The following is a 22676-nucleotide window of genomic DNA, read 5'->3' as shown; positions in this document are numbered from 1 at the left end:
CTCGTAAAGATTGTGGACGTTGTTCATAAACTTTTGCTTTTAAATAGCCCCAAAGAAAGAAATCACAGGGCGTTAAGTCCGGCGATCGTGGGGGCCAGCCAATGTCTCCACGCAACGACATCACATGTCCAGGAAACATTTCCTTCACCAATGCCAGTGACTGCCGCGCTGTGTGGGCTGTAGCACCATCTTGCTGGAACCACACGTTCTCTATTTCAAGAAAATTCGCAGGTCTAGTCCCGTAACGTTACTAAATTTCAGTGGAGGAACGTGAAAACATTTATAATTACTTCCTCCCTTTAATACTCACCATCCCATCTGTCTTGCTAACATGCCATAGCTTTCCGCTTAGTCTGAATAATGACACAGGACTCTGTAAGGAAAGAATTTTATTATCTTTTCCCAGATAAGAGGCTTACAGTTAATTGCAGCGTAAATAATTTAGGTGCCTCCTTCGTTCTTGCTTCTATCTTTCACGCCGCTTAATGGAGTGGATGTTTAGCTGCGATGGTAAAACTTAAATACTGCATTCGGGAAGAAGACTACCACTTTTAAATGAACGTTACTATGGAAGTTGATTTTTATATAGAGTACTCTAAAATGATATGTTCGAGGTATTTCAGATGATATCCAGAGAAATAGGATGCGGAAAAGAACCGATTTCCCTGAATTTCTTACTATGGTAACATTTTAAACATATCGTTTATGAAACTCCTGTGGTGCCAAGCTGATACAATGTAACTAGCCTCTGCACATGACTCCACTACGGCAGCCGTCTCCGGACAAGTACGTCAATTTGAATCTGGCGTCTGACATTATGGTAAGTAAGTACTCCACACACTTGCGATTGAATTTTCGTTTATCTTCTTATCTTAGCTGCACTAACAGCCCATACTTATTTGTACAAGGTCCGGCAGAAAAACCTCCCCTTTAAGGAAAGCTAATAAAAACAAAAACAAATAAGGTAGAACAATTTTATTTATACTAAATAAAAGTACATATTATGCCATTTTAGAAAATACTCTTATGGTCTTACTTTTTAAATAAAACATCCCTTAAATGGCTTCCTGCACTGTCGACACACTGATTGAGTCTTTCCCTGAAGTTATTCATTACTCTTTGAGTCATTTCAGGTGGAATAGCTTCAACCTCTTGTGTAATTGCTTCTTTCAGGGCTCGTAAAGATTGTGGACGTTGTTCATAAACTTTTGCTTTTAAATAGCCCCAAAGAAAGAAATCACAGGGCGTTAAGTCCGGCGATCGTGGGGGCCAGCCAATGTCTCCACGCAACGACATCACATGTCCAGGAAACATTTCCTTCACCAATGCCAGTGACTGCCGCGCTGTGTGGGCTGTAGCACCATCTTGCTGGAACCACACGTTCTCTATTTCACCAAAAAGCTCCCTTAGTTGCGGTTGGAGAAAGTCGCGGAGCATGGCACAATAGCGTTCACTGTTGACGGTTAAATTCCTGTCATTTTCTTCGAAAAAGTAAGGACCGATCACTCCGGAATTGTAAACAGCACACCATACTGTTACTTTAGGGCTATGAAGTGGTCGTTGATGAAGTTATTGGGGATTGTGTTCACACCAGCACCTGCAATTTTGGCTGTTCACTGTTCCGGCAAGGTGAAAGTATGCTTCATCAGAAAACATCACAATATCGTTGGGACGAATGTTCCGAAGAAGGTCTTGGCACAAACTTACACGGACACCACAGTCTCGTTCACTCAGTTCCTGCGTAGTTACAATTTTGTAAGGATGCATTTTAAGATCTCGATGCAAGATTCTTCTCACACTTCGATCAGATATCCGTAATGCTGCCGCATGCTTTTTAGCGGATCGTCGAGGAGATTGTTGAACTGAAGCTCTAACTCCATCAACATTTCCGGGGCCTGTTGCAGTCCGTGGTCGTCCAGGTGGTTTCCTTTTTAATGCGGAACCTGTCTCACGAAAGTTAGCAACCCAAGAATAAATTGTTTTCTTATCGGGAACGGGGTCCCGTCGTCCGAGCGCAAAGCGAACGCGAAAAGCACGTTGAGTATTAATAGGCGATTCGCCATTTTGAATAAAATTTTCCACTACGAAGGCACGATGTTCACCAGACCACGCCATGGCGTACACTGAAAACGGCACGTAGGCAGCTACTTAACGACGCGCCCTCCACCACTCTGCTCCTTCTACTGTCCGCTGCACGTTACTTTGTAATCGGGGAGTTTTTTATGCCGGACCCTGTATGTTTAGCTACCGAGGTGAATAGGTGATGTACGGGTTGTTTTCACTGACGTATCTATTTCTCGTTTCCTTTCTTTCACACTGAAATGTTGGTACGTATGGGTTTACTGTCACATTTTCTTTTGGGGGAGAAGATAATTAGGGCTGCGGGAGGGGGGGGGTGGGATTTTTGACGTTCTGGAGCGCCGTTCAAACAGGTCACTGGAGATAGATTACCCTCCTCACTTTGTTCACGAATTCACCACAATGATTAAACCTTTTCAGTATTTCGAAAGACGAAGTAAAATAAGCTCTTACTGCAACCATCACATACGAAGGGAGCAACTTCGAGAAGTAAGTCGCGCAGATCGCCCCACACCTAGACGATTACGCACCAAGTGTGGTGCATTGTCTGAAGTGAGTTCATGTTCCTCGTTTCCTGTAGACACAGTTCGCTGCGGTACGATAACAGGAGTATCACAGCGTGGGAGTGTGGAAGTGGAGCGGCAACTGGAAGTGTACTCCAAAATCGAAGTACGTGCTACAGTACGATTCTTGTGGGTAAAACATTTAAATTCCACACAAATTCGCACTGAAATTCAGGCTGTGTGCGGACCAAAAGCAACGTTGCATCCTACCGTTGCGAAATGGAGCCAATATTTTAATCAAGGCCTCACATACATGGATGATGATGACGGGAAAGGATGGCCATCGATATAGGCCACAGACGAGTGTCTGGACAATCGAGGATCTGGTTCACAGCAGTCGCAGACTTTTGGACGTTTAGAACGTTTACGAAGATGTTCTTGAATGGTCTCGTGACCAAGAAGCGGATTTCTATCGTCCAGGATCTGAACTATTGGCAGAACGTTCTCACCATTGATTACAGAGATCTGGTGCCTATGTTGGGCTGCAGTCATGTGTCTGCGTCACTCCCACGTGCACAGCAGCGTTCTAGTTGGTCTCCCATCGTATAGTTAGGTGAAAAAAGGAATGGGATAACGATTTGCACACATACATATGGCGGTAGTATCACGTATACAAGGTATAAAAGGTCAGTGCATTGGCGGAGCTGTCATTTTCATTCAGGTGATTCACGTGAAAAGGTTTCAAACGTGATTACGGCCACTCGACGGGAAGTAACACACTTTCAACATGGAATGGTAGTTTGTGTTAGATGTATGGGACATTCAGATTCGTAACTCGTTAGGGAACTCAAATTGCGAGATCCACAATGTGAAGAGAGTACTGAGAATGACACATTTCAGGCATTACTTCTCACCAAAGGTTTGAGGGACTTTGGCTGTTCACTTATGTAATAAAATAGAACACCTGCAGCCGTCCTTTAGATATTATTTATTATATAACTACCAGTTTCGCTGATACAATCTTCAGGTCTTAACCTGTCGCTGAGGGGGTGAACTCCATGAATGGGCAATATATATGAATAGGTTTCCGTACACTGTAACAGCGATGTTGTGTGTACAATCTAACATAAACACAAATCGAAAGACTACTAAATGGATTGTGGCAAAATCTTGCCGCCTTACAGTGTAACCGAACACCAGCGAGCCTCTTCACCTATTTAGGTCAATATGCGACATTACTTTTATCTCTGGGCCAATTGTCAGATCTTGCACCAATTGTCGATCTTCTACAGGCCTTTCTGCATACCGCTATAATCTTCTGGCGTTGCAACCTTGGAACGGACAGCAGCATCGCATGCAAGTAGCCTTACAGAGCCGCCAACTTTATCAACTACAGTCCTATCCACGAACGATGGCGGTTCGCGCATGTCGAGGCACAGACGGGAATGGCATTGATACGATTGCAACCGACAGTTGCGGTACACGCATGCGCATACGTTCTCCTTGAAGGAAGTGTATCCTGCAAATTATCTCTCTCGCTTGCTTATGTAGAATTTATCACTTACCACCACCATCAGCAATGACAACTCGCAGCAAATGAAATATAAATTCACTGCACAACTCGCTACGATCATGTTTAATTCTTGCATTAGCTACGGCATTCAGAGCAGAGAGCTCAGAACAATACTGAACGATTGTTGGCTGTTGGAGTATGCGTGAAGTAGGTGCGCAGAGCAACCGAAACTCGACAGCCATCGTTCTTGACTCCAGCTATAGGTCATTAATATACGAGGGTTGGAACTTTAATAGTGGTAACTATTTATTTACAGCTCGTACAAAAAAGACCTCCAGAGTAGTCACAAGCACTGTGTACAACCCGTCGCCAGCGATGTGGAAGTCGTAGGATACTCTTAGCAGTGCCAATTGTGTTGACAGTTCGATTGACGCAGTCTGTTGCCCAACGAATTTGTAGCAGTTGTGAACCGAATGCCATGAAGTGTTTCGTTCAGTTTAGAAATCGAGTTGAAGTCACGAGGGCTTAGTCAGGGGAGTGTAGTAGGTGGTATAGCACTTAGCAGCCCCATCAGTCAAACAAATCAGTAACAGCTTGCACTGTACGTGCTTGAGCATTGTCCTGCAAAATGATGGTCAGGTCCTGCAGAAAGTGTCCACTTCTGTTTCTATGCTGTTCATTTTTCGAATATATACAACGAGCAGCTTAGACACAGAAGTGATGACACTTTCTCCAGGACCTAACCATCATTTTGCAGGACAATGCTTAAGCACGTACAGTGCAAGCTGTTACTGATTTGTTTGACTGATGGGGCTGCTAAGTACTATACCACCTACTGCACTGCCCTGACTTAAGCCCTCGTGACTTCAACTCTATTTCTAAACTGAAGGAAACAGGGAAATAGACCACCTCTGTCGAACTATCAACACAATTGACACTGCTAAGAGTATCCTAATACTTTCACTTCGCTGGCAACGGGTTATACACAATGCTGGCGACAACTTTGAAGGTCAGTGAAACTTTGAAACACTTATCTATTTTGTACGAGCCGTAAAAAATAGTTGTCACTGTTAAAGTTCTAACCCTCGTATCTTGGAAGCAGTAGCGATCCTATAACAGTCCTTCGGGGTATTGCTTGTGAACACTGTTTCAATATCAGATCGAATGTGCTATATAACCTCTTTATCTGCAGCTAAGCAATAGCCTCCTTCGTTTCTCGCTAGGGGGCATGCGCGCTTTGAGTCACGCCGACTTACCGGCGGAATAAGCTCGATCACAGTCGTTGACTACCGGTAACTGGAGGATGGCTATCCAGGGTCAAGTGCTGTCACTTATGTGGGACATGGACGCTACAAGCAACTCTCTTTCAGGGAGTGTGTGTTGCTGATCTATTAGTTTACATGCCTGAGAAACACATTGCTTAGCTTAAGTGGAAGGCAGCCTTGGTATTGCACCTGGTGTTTGATGTATGCAGAAATCGCGGGCATTGTGTTATTGGCTGAATCATATGACCTGTCTGGTGAGCACCTTAATGTGTAGCCTGTACAAGCTGCTGTTCAGAGCTATCTGCTGTGCTGTAGGGTTCTTTATACCTTGTGTTCTAGGCTTCATTTAACACTGTTGTTATTGAAAAGAAGTATTCCGGTCATATTAAGTTACATTGGTAAATTTTGTATGTGACTGTTATTTCTGTCTGTTGTTTTTGTGCCCTGTTGATAATCTGATGAGTTGTCTCTGTAATCTATCGCGTTCTCAGCATAAATACAAATTTAATTTTCCTTAGTTGAAGCGTTTTGAGGATTCTCGGTCAAATTATATTTACTCTTGTGCACTGTGTCATGGAATTAGCCTCAGCAATTTCAATTTAAAATCGAACTATGTACATTTGTGTGCTTGTCTATAGGTTTTGAGCCCCATTTGTATTTTATCAGTACTATTTGTGGTTGCTTTGAAACTCAGGGTTAATTTTTCTATCTGTTGCTGAAGCCAGCTGGGTGTCGTTCTTTAAATTTTATTTATACATTTTTTTCACAACATTTTTTACAGTAGGTCATTGCCTGTTCTGATGTGATAACTAAATGCTTATTCATGTTTTGTTTACTGTTACGGAAATTGTTTTAATTGAAATGTTTTTCTCTCTGTTTTAGTTCATACTCTGCTTTATTTAATCTACGCTGAAACAGAACAGCCGGACTGTAGTGAAACTCAACCGTTGATATTCAAGTTAAGTTGCTCAGTTTATGCATCTAAAATTGTATTATACATTTGCCAACATTCATTTGAGTTTTTCAAACTTTATGCGTTAAATAAATAGATAATAACTATTTGGAGCACCCTTTTCAAAAATAAAATTGACTTTTCTGTTTCAAATGTTATGTTTTCCTGAGTTGGTACTTGAAAAATCAAATGTGTGTGAAATCTTATGGGAATTAACTGCTAAGATCATCAGTTCCTAACCTTATACACTACTTAACCTAAATTATCCTAAAGACAAACAGATACACTCATGCCCGAGGGAGGACTCGAACCTCCGCCGGGACCAGCCGCAGAGTCCATGAGTGCAGTGCCCCGACCGCTCGGATGATCCCGCGCGGCAGTTGGTAGATTACCTATCTCAGCTCCTCATCTGCTACCGTACGCCCGAAGAAAAAGTATGTATATATGGACCACGATAGAGCTACGCAGATTGTTATTCGTGCAAGTATCGAAGGAAAATGAAAAATTGTAAGCTTTGGCGACCGACAGATGAATGCGTGACGCTGCAGCGCAGTTTCAACGCGCAGCAGGCAAGGATGTAAAAGGGGAAGTGTCGATACTAGGGCATAAAGTCTTTGCGAATTTCATTTCGTGTACCCTCTCACACAGTAACTATGCCTCGCAGACAGGCGCGTCAACAACATAAGCAAATGTCAACATTTGAGATAGAACGTGTAGCTGGGCTCAAAGAACCCGGTTGGAGCAATCGCTAATCGCTCGACACTTGAACACAACCGATGCCACTATTCGACGGTGATGGAAGGAATGGGTGAACCATGGCCGACCACAGTGTCATGAAGGAAGCGCTCGGCCCAGAGAGCCGCTAGAGCGTTAGGACAGAACAATCGTCAGGGATGTGCTCAGAGCACCGGTTTCATCATCATCATAGATCCGATGAGAAACTGGTGCTTCAGGGACACAAGGGGACTGACCTCACGGAGCTCCCTTGGCTGACTACCACTGACCTCTGTACACCAGCAAGCCCGTTTGCTGCAGTGTCAGGCACGTTGAGCTAAAATCTCATTCACTATGATAGAATTGTTTCCAGTGATCAGTCTCGCTTCAAACTGAGTGCCAACGACCACTGAAGACTTGTCTGAGAAGCCGCAGACAGTGGTGGAATGCCAACCTGATTCATACTCCTCCAACGAGGAGTATGAGTCTCGGGTGTCATTTCACTCCAATTTATAGCAGGACCTCTTTGGTTGGCAACTGTAACACACTTAAGCACAGCGGTACGCCAACTTTATTCTGCACCCCGTTTTGTTGCCCTGCATTGCAAGCCATCCTGGGCTTACATTTCAGCAAAATAATGCCCGCCCGCTCGCGGTGAGAGCTTCTACTGCTTATCTTCGCGCTTGCCACGATATCCCTCAGCGAGGAATCCAACAACTTTGTCAATCAATGCCTACCCAAATAACTGCTTGCACATGGTCCAGAGGTGGACCAATGCATTATCAATTTGTGAAGCGCTCTTTCTGTAGAATAAATCATCCAATTTTTCTGAAATTGTAATCACTTGTTTCTCTGCACAGGTATATAGCACCTACCGATTTCCACCCCATTCGGATAATTCCTTTGTGCTACATCGTTTTTCTAGCATGTAATTAAACTAAAATTACTGTAACATCTCTCGATTCTGATACGTTTGAAATGGTATGATGAGTTCTGTCTGCAAGGAACTTCTGTGTCCATTCACAAACCTGTCCAGCACTCGGTAGCTGGTACTCACTAAAAGAGACTTGGAAGATGTCGAAGGAATGTTACCAACTTAATTTTGACCACATTTCCATTCACAATTAATACAGATCGCTGGCTGGCAGTGCCTGCCACAACTGCGCCCATGTTCTCCACGTCGGCCACAACGAGCGCCACTTGCGCCCACGCCGCACTCCTACTTGCTGTTGTACCAGGTGGAACAGCGATTTATCTTTTTCCCGCCTGAGAGTGCGGTGTTGACGCCTCTAATGAGTTTATAACGCGACGCTATTAACGTCTTCAAACGTAATGACCGTTTTTGGCACAGCAAGTGAGGCGAAGCAGAAAGGTTCTTGAGGCGTCATGGATAAGAAATTTAATTTCGTCGTACCGCTACTCTGACACAGAGAAGAAAATGATGATAGACGCTTAATTTTCACACCAGTGCCCTGTTGACGTTATGCAGCGATGAAATAAATGGACTCCAGGAAGTATCGTCATTGGTCTTATCCGCTTATTATTGGTTGTTCATTTGAAATGATGGTATATCGACAGACTCATGCATTCCACACATCAACGTGAACAGTCGTTTTGTTGCCACTTCTCCCACGGTGTTGGAAATTTTCATGGAATGTTACCCATCCCTCCTGCCTTATTTTATCGTAAGTCTTTCAAAGATCTCGTGAACTTCCCCCGCGTAAAAGCCTTCAGTGTACTCTTTCCACCTATCCACTCTATCCTCTGCATTTAACAGTGGAATTACCGTTGTACTCTTTATGTTACCACAATTGGTTTTAATTTCACTGAATGTTCTTTTGACTTTTCTACAATCTGAGTCAGTACTTCCGACAGGTCCGCAGCTCGTGGTCGTGCGGTAGCGTTCTCGCTTCCCGCGCCCGGGTTCCAGGGTTCGATTCCCGGCGGGGTCAGGGATTTTCTCTGCCTCGTGATGACTGGGTGTTGTGTGATGTCCTTAGGTTAGTTAGGTTTAAGTAGTTCTAAGTTCTAGGGGACTGATGACCATAGATGTTAAGTCCCATAGTCCTCAGAGCCATTTGAACCATACTTCCGACAGTCATTTCTTTTCCGCTTTCTTCATAGTTTTCATGCAGCCATTTCGTCTTAGCTTACCTGCACTTCCTATTTATTTCATTCCTCAGAGACATTTCTACTGTCCTGAATTTCAATGAACATTTTTGTATTTCCTTCTTTCATCGAGCACTTGAAGTATTTCTTCTGTTACCCACGGTTTCTTCGCAGTTTCCTTCTTTGTACCTATGTTTCTCCTTCCAATTTCTGTGATTGTCTTTTCTAGAGATGTTCATTCTTATTCAGTTGAACTGCCTATTGAGCTATTCCTTATCGCAGGGTCTATATCCCTACAGAACTTCGAGCGTATATCGTCATTCCTTAGTACTTCAGTACCCCACTTCATTACGTATTGATTCTTCCTAACTAATCTCTTGAAGTTCAGCCGCCGGCCGCGGTGGTCTCGCGGTTCTAGGCACGTAGTCCGGAACCGTGCGACTGCTACGGTCGCAGGTTCGAATCCTGCTTCGGGCATGGATGTGTGTGATGTCCTTAGGTTAGTTAGGTTTAAGTAGTTCTAAGTTCTAGGGGACTGATAACCACAGCAGTTGAGTCCCATAGTGCTCAGAGCCATTTGAACCATTTTTAAAGTTCAGCCCACACTTCATCTCTACTTAATTGTAATCTGAATCTATATCTGCTCCCGAGTACGACTTACAATCCAGTACCTGATTTCGGAACTCTGTCTGACTATGATATAATCTAGTAGAAATCTTCCTCGTATCTCCCAGTCTTTTCCAAGCATACCACCTCCTCTTGTGGTTCTTCAATAGAGTATTCGCTATTACCATCTGATTTTCGTTTAAGAACTCAATTTGTCTCTTTCCTCTCTTATTCCCAGTACCAAGACCATAGTCTTCCATAACCCTTTCTTCTAATCCTTCCTTTACAACCGCATTCCAATTCCTCATGACTGTTACAGTTTCTTCTGCCTTTACTTTTTGATAACGCGTTCGATGTCCTCATATACTTTCTCTGTCTCTTAATCTTCGACCTTCGACGTCGGCAGGCATACCTGAACTATCGTCGTCGGTGTTGGTTTGTTGTCGATTTTGCTGAGAACAACCCTATCACTAAAGCAGAGTAACAAACTCTCTGCCCTGCCTTCCTATTCATAATGAATCCTACTCTCGTTATACCATTTTCTAGTGCTATTGATGTTACCATATACCCATCAAACCAGAAAGCCTTGTCTTCTTTCGATTTCTCTTTACTGACCGGCACTATATCTAGAGTGAGTCTTAGCATTTCCATATTTAGATTTTCTGTTTTCCCCGCCACTTTAAAACTTCTCACAGTTCATGCCCCAATCCGTGTAACGTTATCCTTTCGTTGGCGTTTCACTCTTTGTCTTATGGTCAACTTGTCAACTCCCTCTTTTGCAGCCCCTCCCGGAGATCCCAATGGGGTGCTCTCCCGGAATCGTTCGCAAACGGGGAGATCATCATGGCACTTTCCCCATTACAGGCCACATTTCCTATAGATGCACATTATTTGTATTTAATGTAGTGGTTTCTATTGCCTTACGCATGCTCATGCCGTTGATAACTACTGATTCTTCCGCCTTTAGAACCAGTTTCCCACCTCAAGGATAAGAGAGTTCCCTGAGCCTCTGTCCACTTCTCCGCCCCCTATGACAAGGCCGGTGGCAGAATGAGGGCGGCTTCTTATACCGAAAGTCTGCGGCCGCCAATGGCTCGAACCCGGGACTGAGCGAGTTCTGATTACTAATCAAAGACGCACAAGCAAATTGAGGTAAGAGAAAGAGTGAGTAGAAAGATACCCATAGAACAGTGTGCTTTTTCTTCAGACATGGCGTAAATATAACAGTGGTATTTGTGCTTTGCTAGTGAAAGAAATATCCAACCGCCATCTCGACAAGGTATTAGCAGATTAAATTTAGGATCTGACGAGACTGGGTCTGTGTCATAGATACCCCTTTCATGTAAGCCAAAATCTGTTACTGCAGAAGAGAATCTTTATGTTGTCGGGCAATGTTTTGTGCAGCCACCGACTAAATCTCAAAGTAAAATGTCCAATGGTCTGGAATATCAAGAACAAGCATGGATTTTGAAAAACCTGAAGCTGTTACTTTACTTCATGGCCTAAATCAAGGTGATACCGGCAAGCGTATGGTATTCTGAAAGATGTAGACAGTCTGACAGAAGCATTCTTTGGGAAACGAAGAGAACTTTTAAGGTGAGTGACAGAGTGAGCTGACAAAAGCGTGTTTGCTGGGATTCTACGAATCCCCTTGTGGCGGATAAACTCTCGTGGTGTGCTTATATGGGCAGAGATTTTCAGCGGTGGGCTGAACGAGAATTATACTTTTATTGCTAATTTCATTTCTGGATATGCCTCAAAGAGCCTTCTTGGGAATGGAAACTTTTTGAACGTCTACAGCGGTTTAAGGATAAGTTGATATGGCAACAAGTTGGAGCATCTCTCTCATACCACGATCCCCAGATATCACACGAAAGGTCACCTGCTGTGGAGCCCTGTGTTCAACAATAAGCGGTGGACGCTCTCCTCCGAAACACCTTCAGTCTAGCACTAGCACTAGCACTAGCACTGCACACTATCGTCAGATATTCCACAGGCCGCCGCCTACACTGCTTTAAAGAGCAAGCAAGGCACTGACTTAAACGTCTTCTGTGATGACACGCGGACGCGCATGATCTTGTTCTCTACTCAACGACTTTCCATACGTGCTCACGACACTAGCACGCGAACGGCCGACCAGTCACCGTTTGCTTGCCGCCCCTCCCTAGACACTGCGCCATAATAATGCGACCTTTGTCAAATTTGCTATGTCAGTGCAATTCCTCAGCTGCGGCTCGTACCGTTGCTATAGCGATATCGTCATTTATCTTTGCTCTACATATACAGGGTAGTCAGAAACCGTCTGAAGAGCTTGAAAAGGTGTTGGAGGGTATCTTGTGCTGATAAATAATTCGATAGGTTGCTCCAAGTGAATTGGCTTGAAGTTAGCCAATGAGGATGTTGCGTGCAATTCAAGCGGCACTGGAGTTACAATTAGTGTCAGTTGTTATAATAGCGTAGATGATAGCGCACGGACTTCTCAGACTTTGGCTCGAATTCTATCCCTACTAGCGTCTCAGGTTCAGTTCTTATATCGCTCTCTTGTTCGGTTTTAGGAAGTGAAACGAAAAATACGTTTGGCGACACCGTCTCTGGCTGGCCGCTTGGATTTGTGTGCGCAAAGATCTGATGTATACTAATTAACACAACAATGGTGCAATGTATTTGAAATCTGGTTTCGCAGGACAGAGAGGATCAGGTTATGGTTGTGGAAACAGGCCAAGATCTGTTACTGTTAGTTACACAAAACACACAACTTTATTTTCCTAAAACACTTAATCACACATGCCCTTAAAAGCATTAAAAAACAATACGATGAAGGCCCGAACACAAGTTATTAAAATTGCCGGACGGAATACATACGACTGAAGGCCTTAGTTAAAGAAAAAAGAATTTTACCTAAATACTCGGCTGAAGGCCACACACTGGACTCAAGGGTTAAAGCCTGGGTAACAAGGTTTTCGAAAAAATTAGTTTAAACAAGAATCTTCAAGTTTTAATTTAAGATGGCTGAAGGCCTTATCTTACAATATTTCAAGTAAAGTTCGGCTGAAGGCCACATACTGAACATGAACAATTCAAGGCTTAAGGCCTGGATAACAAAGATTTCAAATGAGGAAAATGTGCTTTTTAAAACCAATCAATCTTGAAAGCTTAGTTTAAGTCGGCTGAAGGCCTTATTTTAAAATTAAAACAAACTAAAGTAATAGACGGCTGAAGGCCTAGCACAGTACTTCAGACTAAACGAAAACCACAATCTAAAACCAACAGAACAGTAGTGCTCGGAAGCGTTACAAGCGTCGGCCTGAAGAGGTAACTCTGACGCAAAGTTAGGTGAGACAGGCAGCCAAGTAAGATTAAATAATCGTATGGCAACCCGACCCAGGGACGGCTGAAGGACTGACCAACAACGTAATCAATTCCCTTCCGCCCGACGAACAGCACGACAATGGAAAATGTCAGCGAGGACGAAGATACCAGCAGCAATACGTCTTCAAATATTGGCGTCTAAATACAGCCAAGGCACAATAACAACTGAAATTGTTAACAAACAACAAAGGCTGTCGAACTACACGCCGTGCCGGACAGCATCAACACGGCGAGGAAACACACACTCGCTGCTCTGACCGAACCGACCGACTGCCTACTCCAGTACACAGACAGCATTCATAACTGCTCAGTGGAAATCATGCAAGCTACACACAATTCCACGTAAACACGTGCACCAAGAACTCCGACAATCCTAAAACCGATCACTGTGGAACAACAAGGAGAAATCGTAAGTCGGCACACACAGAGTTTCCTTAAGCGGTCGGCGGCCAAATACACGTCGTCCGATGAGACGACCGACCCAACGACCAACCGAGGTCGTCCGTTATGTGCGTCGGCAACGGTCGGGCGAGTCATGGCTGTCCGGAGCTCACTGCTGCTCCATCCGGACTCCCTCGATGTCCGTTCGGAACTCGGAGACACGGCGACCCGAGCACACTGGTTCGGACCCAACCATGCACAGGGAACACTTGCCCATTGGCCTCCCGACATTTCTGCACAGGGAAGGAACCGACCCACGTCCGGCAAGATGACCAACTGACGCGGCCCAGAAACGGTCAAAAGATAAAGTAAATGTCGCCCGATGAGGCGAACGACCGAACGACCAAACCGGTCGTTCCCGCTCCAGTCTCCTTCCGTGGGACAGTGAATGTGTGTCGCCAGCGGTCGGCGAGCACTGGGTGTCCGGACCTTACTAGCGCTGCGTCCCGACACAATTCCCGATACACAACGAGCCGGGAATACTAGCGGTCGCTTCAAAGATAATACGACAGTGCTCTTACGGATACGCGCTGCTGCTGCCACTCACGGGGAGGCAAGCCAGCAACTTAGTGACGCCAGTAAATCGAATAAGAAACGAGGAGACAGTTCCGTAAAGACTAGCTGTGAAGCAAGAAACGGCATGAACACGAGCCGCGCACGGCTCAGTATTGAATTCTTTTCGTAACAATCATTTCTCAGCAGAACCTTCCCTGCTAACTTTTCAGATTGTTCCTGATCACCCTGTGTTACTTTCCTTACCGCGTCAGCTGCCCGCAACGCCACAACTCGGATTTCCGTCTCGCTGTGGGCAGTGGTCGTAACGTTTATTTGTGGATGTGGATGTCTGCTGTCTCAGCCATGTAATGCTCCTGCCTACAAAGCGAAAAGCGAGCGGTAGAGTTGCGTCAGACAAGTGATACGAGCGGCTGTGTACGGTCGCGCCACTTGTTGCGTGTAGCGCGGCTTCTTTCGCGGCCGCAGGTCAGCGGGCACGGCGGAAGCAGACACGGCGCCGGCATTTGCGTGACGTCACGGGCCTTGTGAATGAGCGCGGCGGCGCGTAGCGTGACGTGCGACCGCGGCTATGTTTAGCGGCCGCCGCTCCGCGGGCCAGCACCGCCGCGGTCATTGCCGGCGTACTAGCTCAGCTGTAGGGTGGCCCACCCTCTGCTCGAGGCGGCGGCTGCAGAGGAGCTACTGGACGAATCGAAGACTAGTCGCTCACGTTCGCATCTAGTGAGGAGGTCGAGTGGTTGAGATACTGTGCTGTTGCGCCGGTGCCTTTTAACGCGGCATTTGTAACCCGTGGCCAAACAGTAGTGTGATTCAAGAAGCTGTACAGAGGTCGATCTGATGTGGCTGAAGAAGTCGATCTGACGTGAGTGAAGCTTCCACCATGGCAGTAGAACAGAACCAGTTACCACATTGCAAAATGTGGGGAAGAGACGGCTGTAGTGGTGACCTGAATCACCACACGTCAGGACCTGGCACCGCGCGGCTTCCTTGTCCTATGTAAGGAAGAATGAGGCCCTGTCGTAAAAGAGATGGAACGAGCAACCTAAATACTATCCGTTTCAGAATTCAGACAGCTCCGAGTGGTACACCACTGTGACCTACTCCTGAGGCCAAGTGTTAAGCGTTCTTGACCTTCAGCCCATACTATGTTTCTGAGTGCTGATCGTAACATTTCCACTGATATATATAATGGATGAATAAATATACTTGTGTTTTTCAGTGCCTCTATAGTTTTAAGATGGCCATGTACCAAATTTTATGTGCGTGCTACCCCACCAATCATCCTGCATCTACATCTACATTTATACCCCGCAAGCCACCCAACGGTGTGTGGCGGAGGGCCCTTTGCGTTCCACTGTCATTACCTCCCTTTCCTGTTCCACTCGCGTATGGTTCGCGGGAGGAACGACTGCCGGAAACCCTCCGTGCGCGCTCGAATCTCTCTAATTTTTACATTCCTTATCACCTCGGTAGGTATAAGTAGGGGGAAGCAATCTATTCGATACCTTATCCAGAAACGGACCCTCTCGAAACCTGGACAGCAAGCTACACCGCGATGCAGGGCGCCTCTCTTGAAGAGTCTGCCACTTGAGTTTGCTAAACATCTCCGTAACGCTATCACGCTTACCAATTAACCCTGTGACGAAACGCGCCGCTCTTCTTTGGATCTTCTCTATCTCCTCTGTCAACCCGACCTGGTACGGATCCCACACTGATGAGCAATACTCAAGTATAGGTCGAACGAGTGTTTTGTAAGCCACCTCCTTTGTTGATGGACTACATTTTCTAGGACTCTCCCAATGAATCTCAACCTGGCACCCGCCTTACCAACAATTAATTTCATATGACCATTCCACTTCAAATCGTTCCTTACGCATACTCACAGATATTTTACAAAAGTGATTGCTACTAGTGTTTGATCCGCTATCATATAATCATACAATAAAGGATCCTTCTTTCTATGTATTCGCAATACATTACATTTGTCTATGTTAAGGGTCAGTTGCCACTCCCTGCACCAAGTGCCTATCAGTTGCAGATCTTCCTGCATTTCGCTGCAATTTTCTAATGCTGCAACTTCTCTGTATACTCCAGCATCATCCGCGAAAAGCCGCATGGTACTTCCGACACTGTCACTGCGATCTGCAGAGGCACATATAACAACGACTCCAGCCATCCTGATGTGGGTCACCCAACATACTGCTACTAGATGCTGCCTCCACCAGCTGTGAGACTATAGGCTGCGCCTGGTCCTGATAAATCAGCAGTGGTCCCTAGCAGTAAGAGAACCACATTCTGGCTGCATTCTACCGACTTACGGGCGCCTACCTAAGAGTCAACGGTTCGGATGAACACTGCCCAGTGCTCTGTGCACACGATCTCTGGCGATGCGTCCCACGTAGGATCGCTTCGTACGACTCTGCATGAGCGGGTGCGTAGACTGCTTGGATTCGCTGTCGCTGCGTGCTGGCCTGCCGTAGCGCTACACTCGACATAATTCTGACAACGCAACTTGGACATCGTTGCCGACTGTCTGGCTTCGATCGATGGCCAGCTCATGAGTCCATGGGCTTAATTGATTTTTTTTTATTTATACGTCAAGTTCCGTTGGACCAAATTGAGGAGCAAATCTCCAAGGTCATGGAACGTGTCAGTACATGAAATTAGAACATATAAGTAATAACAAATAAAAATAAAATGTTTATGAATCCGAAAAAAGTCAAGCCATTAGTTTAAGTAAATGCAATCAACAATACTACAAGAATCAGCTTAGTTTCTCAAGGAACTCCTCGATAGAATAGAAGGAAACTCCCACTTTCGACTTGATACCGCGTGGATTACTGCTAACATTTTTGAATTCTCGTCGTAGGTGATTAAAAACGGATGCATCAGTATACTGCACACCTTTCTGCACAAGAGTTAAGGAAGTTCGATCCAAATGCAAGTTTGATTTCTGCCGAGTATTAACTGAGTGAAAGCTGCTTATTCTTCGGAATCAGCTAATACCATTAACAAGAAATAACAGTAAGGAATATATATAGGCCAAAGTCAAAATACCCTGACTCTTGAAGAGGTTCGTGAACTTACACCACTTATTGCCCGAACCGCCCGTTTCTGAGCCAAAAATATCCTTTTAGAATGGGAAGACGTACCCCAAAATATAATAACATACGACAGAAGCGAATGAAAATAAGCAAAGTAGACAAATTTTCGTGGCGAACAATCAGTCACTTCAGATACCGTTCTAATGGAGCAAATGGCAGCATTAAGTCTTTGAACAAGATCCTGAACGTGGGCTTTCCACGACAGTTTTCTATCTTTCTCAACACCTAGAAATTTGAACTGTTCAGTTTCATATGCCCATTCTGTGAAATTAAAACATCAGGTTTTGTTGAACTGTATGTCAGAAACTGTAAAAACGGAGTCTTCTGTGATTTAGCCTTGGTTCATTTTCTACAAGCAATGAAATTACGTCTGAGACGGTACTATTTGAAACCGAGCCAATGTTGCACACAACATCCTTTACTACCAAGCTAGTGTCATCAACAAACAGAAATATTTTAGAGTTACCCGTAATACTAGAGGGCATATCATTTATATAAATAAGGAACAGGAGTGGCCCCAACACTGATTCCTGAGGCACCCCTTACTTGACTATACCCCACTCAGACCCCACATCACAGAAATTCACAACACTGTGAACAATGACCTTTTGCTGTCTGACGCTAAAGTAAGAGGTGAACCAATTGTAAGTTACTACCCGTATTCCGTAATAGTCCAACTTCTGGAGTAAAATTTTGTGATCAACACAATCAAGCGCCTTAGTTAAATCAAAAAGTATGTCTAGCATTCGAAACCTTTTGTTTAACCTATCCAGTACATCTACATCTACATCTACATCGTACTCCGCAAGCCACCTAATGGTGTGTGGCGAAGGGTACTTTCGGTAGCACTATCTGATCCCTCCAACCTCTTCCACTCGCGAATAGTGCGTGGGAAGAATGATTGTCGGTAAGCCTCTGTATTGGCTCTAAGTTCTTGAATTTTCTCCTTGTGGTCAATACTCGAGATGTATGTGGGGGCAAGCAATATGTTGTCTGACTCCTCCTGAAAAGTTTTGTCCCGGAATTTCAAGAGTAAATCTTTCCATGATGCACAACGTCTCTCTTGTAACGTCTGCCAGTGGAGTTTGTTTACCATCTCCGTAAAGCTCTCTCGCCAACTAAACGATCCTGTGACGAAACGCGTCGCTCTTCGTTGGACCTTCTCTATCTCCCCTATCAGTTCTACCTGATATGGATCCCAGATATATTATTCAAGAATCGGGTGAACAAGCGCATTATAAGACACTTCTTTCGTGGATGAATTACATTTCCTTAAGATTCTTCTGGTGAATCTGAGTCTGCTGTCTGCTTTTCCCACCGTCTGTTTTATATGGTAATTCCACTTAAGTCGCTCTGGATAGATGTTTTACGGCAGACACAGTCTCCAGCTATTTGTAATCAACAGTGTAGTTGTACAGTAGTGAATTTATTTTCCTTTGAACTGCGAGATTTTAAGACTTGTTTTACCCATTTTGGCATTAGATGTAAGATGGAGCCCTTGAAACATGTATAACGAGTGATTTAAGATCGTTGTAACTTTGAAAAAATGTGGAAACCTACGATGACATTTGTTAGTACTTTTAGAGAGCGGTACTCTTCCCTTGTCGAGCATAATTTGTGATACAACACCCTACACAGAAGGTGTCACGGTAGCATACTCCTTGGAGACGAAGTGAGGGATAGAGATATGTAAACATAAAGCTACGTTAGTATCGCGTACACAAGCTATATAAGGGCAGTGCATTGGCGGAGGTGTCATTTGTACTCAGCTGATTCACGTGAAAAGGTTTCTGTAGTGTCGGCAGACTTGCCTACACTACGCAAACTAATTGAAAGAGGCGGCCAAGATGCACGCGCTAACTCACGAAGGATGGAGTGAGGTCTGAAACAGGATTTGTAATTAATGCTATAAAGAAAAGTACGTAGCTCCTTGAATACTTAACTTTTAATACATCATTGTATACATCGTTCTTGATGAGACATCTGGAGATTGTGGCGATACAAGTGAGACTCTTTAGATACAAGCTATCTAAGGCTAATGGCGCCTTGCTAGGTCGTAGACATGGACTTAGCTGAAGGCTATTCTGTCTCTCGGCAAATGAGAGAAAGGCTTCGTCAGTGTAGTCGCTAGCAAAGTCGTCGTACAACTGGGGCGAGTGCTAGTCCGTCTCTCGAGACCTGCCGTGTGGTGGCGCTCGATCTACGATCCTGACAGTGGCGACACGCGGGTCCGACATGTACTAATGGACCGCGGCCGATTTAAGCTACCACCTAGCAAGTGTGGTGTCTAGCGGTGACACCACAGTTTCCAACATGATTACATGAACTAACAGACTTTGAACGCGGAATGATAGTCGGAACTATACACATGGACACTGCTGTTTCTAAATTGTTAGGGAGTTCAATATTCCGAGACCCACAGTGTCAAGAGTGTTCCAAGAACATCATATTTCTGGCATTACCTCTCACCGTGGGCAACGAAGTGACGGACGGCCTTCACTTAACGACCGAGAGCGGAGGCGTTTCCGTAGAGTTGTCAGTTTTAGCAGACAAGCAACACTGCCCGAAATAATCGCAGTATTGAGTGTGGGACACACGACGAACGTATCATTTAGGAAAGAGCGCTGAAATTTGGCGTTAATGTGCCGTGGCAGCAGCCCACCGACGAAAGTGCCTTTGCTAACAGCACGAAATCATCTGCACCGCCTCTCCTGGGCTTCTTATCATATATATTGGACAAACTTTGCCTGGTCAAATGAGTCCCGATTTCAGTTGACAAGACCTGATGGTAGTGTTCGAGTGTGGCTTAGACCCTACGAAGCCATAGACCCAAGCACTGTGCAAGTTGGTGGCGGCTCCACAATGGTATGAGTTGTGTTCGTATGGAATGGATTGGATCCTCTGGTTCAGATGAACGGACTACATCGATTCATGGAATGCATGTTCCCCAACAACGATGTAATTTTGTGGGTGACAATGCGCCATGTCATCGGGCCATAATTGCTCGCGATTGGTTTGAAGACCATTCTGACAATTAAAGCGATTGATTTGGCCACCAAGATCGTCTGACACAAATGCCATCAAGCATTTACGGGACATAATCAGGTCAGTTCGTGCTTAAAATTCTGCCTCGACAAGACTTTCGCAATTACGAACGGCTGTAGAGGCAGCATGGCTGAATATTTCAGCAGGGGACTACTAACGCCTTGTTGATTCCATGCTACGTCACTTTGCTACACTACGAGGGTCAAAATGAAATCCGACACTATATTAGGAGTCAGGCGTGTCCCATGACTTCTCTCTCTTCAGTGTATAGTGCCTACAGCATTTGACCAGATGCATACGTATAACCCAGTGTGTTGTGAAATTGACCAGTAGATGGCACAAGAGGCGGACCCGCCAGTATAAAAGGAGTCAGCAGGTATTGTGTTGGAGTATAGAAAGTAACAGCAGGATGGGTCGTCCAGGAAGACTCAGTGACTTCGAAAGTGGACTGGTCTTTGGAAGGAGCTGGAGCAATAAATTCATGAGCGATATTTCAACCTTTCTAACTTCATATTGCAGCTATGTTTGTAGAGCTATCCAAGTAGACTGTTGGTGGCGTGACTGTGAACCAGGAACGCGAATTAGCAACACAATGCACAAATCACGTACTGATGGACAGGGATCGTCGAGTATTGCCGGGGGTGTTTGGGCACGAATCCCATGAAATGAGCAAAAGGAATGTCTCGTAAGTACTTCCAATGGCCCGGCTAGCACAATGACTGTGCGTAGGGAGCTAAAATGAATGAGGTAAAAAGACAGAGGAGCTCGTCTTAGGCCACTGATTTCTGTTGTCAGCGCTAACCCAATGGATGGGTTTGGCTTTGACGAATGCGCTGAGAATGTTACCTGACATGATGTGTAGTGCCAAGAGGAAAATTGGAGTGGATAGTGGTACAGTATGGGGACGTTTTTCGTCGCTTCTGTGTGATCCCCTTATTGCTCTTGTGAGAATACTAAGTGCTGAAGGACGTGAACATACTTTACAGCGTTGTGTACTGTGTACAGTAGAGGAACAGTTCGGAGACGTTGACTGTATTTGTATTGGTGTGACAAGGCATCTTGTCATACAGCAGCAACGAGAGGCAATGATTTGTGAGCACTGCGTGGCTCGTGTTCCTGCCATCTCTTATTAAACATCCTGTTTTCGCCGTACTGCCCCCTCGTTATGTTAGTTTCAATTACTTGTGTCACTGAGTAGCTGCGTTACATGTCCGTGAGCGGCAGCAGCAGCGCTTATCGATATAAGCCCTGCCGCATTATCTTTGCTGGACTGCTGTTACTTCCCGGTCGGTCGTCGTGTGTCGACCAGTCAGTTGGAACGTGTCTGCAGTTAGTTCGGACCTTGGCACATGGCACAAGTTCAGTCGGGCAGCAGTGAGGTCCGGACCGCCATGACTCGCCCGACGGTTGCTGACACACGTGATTGGAGTGGCGATGACTTTGGTTGGTCGTCGTTCGGTCGCCTTGCCGGACGACGTGTATTTGGCCGGCGATAGCTTATGGGTTAGCTGTGTGTGCCGACTCGTGTTTCGTCCCTCTTATTGTACAGTAACTGCCGTTAGCATTGTCTGGTTCTTCGTGCAAGTGTTCGTGAAACTGTGTGTAGTGTGTGATTTTGACTGACAAGTTATTTTAAATGTTTCCGACGCCCTGGCTCTGAGCAGTCGGTCGGTGGGTGTGGAGCAGCCAGGAAATCTCCGCGTGGACAAGTGGGCCGCGCCTCGCTGGCGGTCTCTACGCAGTGTCGGAGTGTGTGGGAGCTGTTCCGATTGCTACGAAGTTCGTGGTTCACCGACCCAGGACATCAAAGTTGAGTGGTGATCAAATTACCGAAGTCAGTCTGTTCACGTTGTGCCGCTAGTTTTCATGGTGGGCTGTTGATGGTATTCCCGTGAGCAACAGACAAAGTTTGGCCACCTTCTGGTGGAGTTTAAGCGTATTTTGGTTATTTGAAGTCCAAGTGCACCAGCGGAATTTTCTGCCCTGTGGCCGTTAGTGTTCCGGTTACCTGCCCTGGCCGCTGATGTAAAATTCAGTCATTGTCTTTTCCTCACCGTGTTGTCGCTAACCAACACGTGTGTGTAGTTTTGACAGCTTATGCATACTTGGTTGTGGGCTGCTACGCCTATTACGTTTTGGCTTTGGAGTTTCTTGTGTACTGGTCCGGTGGAAAGCAAGTCGTCTTGTCGGTGGGTCTGTTGACTGTCTTGGTTGGGTTGCCGGCGGATAGGATATAGTTGGGCCGTCTACCAGTCTCCCCTAAGAGAACGTTAATATTTCAAGTGCAGACCGACCGCCTGAAACTTCTGAGCGCCGGTGGCGGTACTGCCTTTCCTTATTGGTGTTTGATTGTGTATTTTAATGGCTCATAGCCGATGGTTTGAATTTGTATGCTTTTAGTTTGGTTTTCAATCGTGGGCCTTCAGCCGCTTCTAAAATTGAAAGTTCCTTACTTGTCAA

This window comes from Schistocerca nitens, chromosome 6, assembly GCF_023898315.1.
Source record: "Schistocerca nitens isolate TAMUIC-IGC-003100 chromosome 6, iqSchNite1.1, whole genome shotgun sequence".
Lineage (NCBI taxonomy): Eukaryota > Metazoa > Arthropoda > Insecta > Orthoptera > Acrididae > Schistocerca > Schistocerca nitens.
This window is presented reverse-complemented; position numbering follows the sequence as displayed.